The sequence below is a fragment of the Uranotaenia lowii genome, chromosome 3 (assembly GCF_029784155.1).
Source record: "Uranotaenia lowii strain MFRU-FL chromosome 3, ASM2978415v1, whole genome shotgun sequence".
Taxonomy (NCBI): Eukaryota; Metazoa; Arthropoda; class Insecta; order Diptera; family Culicidae; genus Uranotaenia; species Uranotaenia lowii.
This window is the reverse complement of record NC_073693.1, coordinates 204,857,445-204,861,833: the sequence shown is the minus strand read 5'-3', so window position 1 is coordinate 204,861,833 and position 4,389 is coordinate 204,857,445. Positions and strand designations below refer to the sequence as shown.

Genomic DNA, 4,389 nt, shown 5'->3' with positions numbered 1-4,389 from the left:
TAACACTCAATTTTGACATTTGCTCCTCGGTATTGAAAAAGCAAGCCAGGAGCAATATTTGAGTACCAACCAGCTCCTGATTTGACAGATGCTAACAAAAGGAAATTGCATCAAAAAACAACAACACCTATCGGAGCGTCACCAGTGGCTAAAATGGAAACCAGTTTAGCACTTACCGGTGCGCAAATGTACTGCTAAAGCTAAAAAAGGACCTAGAATGTGTCCGGGGTTAACACCTGGGATAGCACTTCCCGCATAAATCAGTATTATACAATGACTATTCCCATTATCTTTTTCCCAAGACACCCAAAAGATAACTTCTATAGTTTTGGATTATTAGTGTAAGATAAGGCTTATCATTTTTTCATGAAATGGAATCGTTTGGACGCACTTTACGATACAGCGAACGGGTCGTTAAGTAGAGTAACCATTCAATTTTTTTGCTTTTTTCTAGAGATTTTTTTTTAGAAAATGAAGCAAAACGATAGACGTAATCGTTGTTATATCATCCATTTCAATATTTAATAACGATACAGTGTATTTTTAAAAGATCTTTTAACTATTTATAGAGCAAATGAAAACGATACGTGGTATAATTCATCATTTAATATTATTTTATTGCTTATACTATGGCATTCGACAATAACATTATTTTACCATTACATGCCTTAATTTTTCCTCAGATTCGAATTCTACGCATTTGGTTATTTTGACATATTTTTTGATTTGATACAGTACACATAAATCTAACAAACAGATTGTTTTAGGCTACATTCCTCAAATTTTAAAGAAAAATTATAAAAGGTACCTATTACCTATTATTATTATTATTACCTACAATAAATGGTTTTCGATCTTCTAAAATGCTCAGAGTTTTACTGTTTACGGTCTGCCTTTTTTCACATTCGAATACAGTCCTACACAAAGCAATCCCATGATTATTTTCAAGTTGGGATCGTTATCGCCATGCTGGTTGAAATAAAGTACGATTCTTCGGGAAAGCTTGTCTGTGCCATAAAGTCCAATAGCTGCCGTTTGGATTCTGAAATTACTCGCTGTGTCGGAGTCCATTACCTTTCCATTAACAGAAACAAATTTTCTGCTTTTTACCACGTTCACGTTTTCTCGGGAGTTCCGAGTCGGAACACATCTGCAAAAAATGGTTTTTGTTATCAAATAATGGAATAATATACATTTTGTTTTCGATAGGGGGCCATTCAAATATTACGTAACGCGATTAGGGGGGGAGGGGGTGTAAGAGTTTGTTACGCTTTATGGATTTAAGATAGAAAATTCGAGACGAATGTGTTACGTAGGGGGGTGGGGGGTTGAAAATGACTGAAAATTGCGTAACGTAATATTTGAACGGCCCCTAGCTTACCCTTAAAGCAGTAAACAAAGCTACATAGTCAGAATTTATCTTTCCGATGGGTGCAGAAATATGCAACTACAGCTAGTACAGGATCGGTAACTCTAAACAGCGTACTCAAGATCAACATTTTACCGCGATTCCATCGGCAAACAAGCAAAAACGCGACCAAACGATGTCAACTCCTCGCACGCTCTTTTAGCTCAGAATCCTTAGCTAAATTATTCCAGTAAAGCCGTAGCCGAATAGCCTTCGTCAATCACTGGCAACCAACGGATTTCAATTCAGTTGTGGCGGGGAGCACGAGGTAACCGAAACCTGCTGCTTCGGGTTTCGGATTTGTAGTAAACATCGTCTTCGGAACGAACCAACCTCATTGGATTAGGCCCATTTGCTCGTTGGTATTCATTGTTCGATTAAATTCTCATTTCCTGCTAACTATGTGCAATTTTTAGCTCAACCTCTGGCGATGTACTTACTTTGAACGATTTGAGCTACTCTCGATACCTGTGTTCAAGACAAAAAATTATTGTTGTATTATAAAGGAAAAAAAGGAAACGTACCTAGTCGATTTCCTGAAACCATTGGAGAATTGCATCATTTAATCCATAATCGAATCATTGGAGCCTCCATCATATCCATATTATTCCATTGTGACTTCTACTTCCGCTGCTGCTGGTTCGCTTCTTGTCGTTATGATGGGAACGCTTCGTGGTTGTCCGATGATGAATTTGGTGGTGCTGCTGTTTCCGCTGGTGGTGGTGATGCTGATACGATCAGTGCGGGATCCCCGCTATACACAATTGACAGCAGCAGCCATGACTTCTTCACAGTTGGAAATTTCTTGTTGCGATTGAATACCATTTAACCTGAACCATCAACCTGAAAATAAAAAAGGCCATCAATGAACAAAACAAAAACAGTTTTTCAACAAACAAAAAGTAAAATAAATTCTTACACTATTTGGTGGTAGCTGTGTCGTCTTTGGTCTCTTCGGTTCAAGTTGATGACACAAAATGTTGGATGTGCAAGCTCAAACATGGGAACGACGGCTTTGAAAATTAAATAAGCTATCAATAAACAAAACAAACAGTTTTTTAACAAAAAAGAAACAAACTCTTACCTTATCTGGTGATAGCTGTGACGTTGCTTTCGATTCCACTAGATGCCACAGAATGTTGGATGTGCGGAGCCTGCTTGCAAGCTCAAACTCGGCGAAAACGGTTCCTTTGTCGTCATCCCAAGTTCTCTGCACATCCGCCGTGGGAGAAGAAAAAATAATCATGATTGTGGCAACTGCTGAAGATGCTAAAGAACGCTTCCAGTCGATGTCTCATTCGGTGGTGGTGCTGTTGCCGCTGGTGGTGGTGCTGATGGTACTTTCAATGACGGCTGATACCCGTGATCGCAATCGTGGTTGAAAAACCGGAGGAGTGTTGATTTTTTTTCGGCCCTCGTGGGTTGAATAAACGGCTGTCGCACAGCAGAATCGCCAAGAATGGCTCGGTTTTGGGATTCCTGGAGGATGTGAACCTTTAGAAATTGGGCTGCTCGTTTGTAGGTACTCCAATCATTTTTTTGATTTTAGCTGCAGTTTGCTCAAGAGCAGAACCTGGAAGAAATTAATGTTTGTTTATAAAACGCTATAGAATGAGAAGATTAAAAAATTGTTACCGATTTTGCAAGGATCGTTGCTTCCTCGAATTCCGGTCTCGAACTCATTGCTCTTCTAGAAGTTAGTTTCGGAATTGAGCGGACCTGATACTACCGGAACAAGGCTACGCTTCTATGCAAGGTTGATCATCCGACAACGACACACGTCCAGATCTATCAGCTTGGATTGCGGATCGGCCAGGGTAAGCGATGTTGTACTTCCTATGAAAAGGAGCTAGGAATCTCTGCCACCATATCTGCTTGAGCTATCACCTGGAAATGGTACCTGAAACTTTTTCGGTCGGCTCCTGAAACATTTAATTTGTTTTGATTAAGCCCAATTAATCTCAAAAGAGAATCCAAAATATGTTACTCACCATCAGTACCTGTTTCCTGTTTTAAATTTTCGTTTTCCAGCTTACTTTCTGACTAAATAAAACTTTTCCACCCGAGAAAATATTTTTCGAACGCGATTCCTATTCCTAACACGCCATTTTTATTTTGTTTGTGAGTGAATGATGCAATTCACAGTGAGGACACATATCTGATTCCGCAGGATTTCGTTTTGAGATCACAAACAGTATCTTCCAGTAATAGTTCAATTATTATTTCTAGCGAAGGCGCATCAAACATAGAAATTTTATGAAAAATTGGACTGTTTAAGGACGATAAAACATATAGTCACTATTATGGTAATCAGAACTGAATGATATTGAGGATTCAGTGTACAGTATTTGATTATGCGGGTTATCGCTGCCGATGCTTTAAGGGTTTAGACAACGTTTTAAGAATTGTAAGAATATGCACTGTTAATGATTCATATTTATTCAAATAGTAATCATTTCACTTCCGCCTTTTCTATATGCTACGCCACACTTTTTCTGATTGTCAATTGAAAAATCAGGACACCTGGCATCTCTGATCAAAGCTCCGAAAAAATTCACAGTGTAATAGTTCCATTTCTGTCGCCAGATAGCGCTATTCGTGTCTCCCGATTTCTCGTTAAGTGGTGTATATCGGTTCTAGTATATCTGGTAGTAGCTTTAGGGCTGTCCCAACGGTAGATGCAAAACACGGTTTTCGACCACGCTAAAACATTTCGGCTGGCACCGGTGGCGTTAATTGCTGTTTTAGCACAGTTATCGATTTCAAAATTCCCAACAGTTATACGCCTTTGTTCCAAATTCATGCAAATTTGGAACAGGATTTCAAAATATACGACAGACCGATTTAGTTCACGGTGAGAAAATTTTAGCCAACAATGATTTCTTTCACACATGTTTGGGTAACATTGGGTGTGATAATAGTTTCTTTTTGAGATATTATTTGAATGTTTTTTTTCGCTTCAACCATCCTATACGTAACAT

At 38.8% G+C, this 4,389-nt stretch overlaps 1 long non-coding RNA gene across 1 annotated transcript; it reads right to left on the bottom strand.

Annotated features, from left to right (window-relative positions):
* Positions 1-1,275: 1,275 nt before the first annotated feature.
* On the bottom strand, positions 1,276-3,920 carry LOC129751523 (uncharacterized). Its single transcript, XR_008738736.1, has 6 exons — positions 3,400-3,920; positions 3,044-3,330; positions 2,493-2,981; positions 2,328-2,421; positions 1,933-2,251; positions 1,276-1,876 (listed from the first exon to the last, which is right to left on the bottom strand). It is a non-coding gene; the product is annotated as an uncharacterized LOC129751523 (long non-coding RNA).
* Positions 3,921-4,389: the final 469 nt, after the last annotated feature.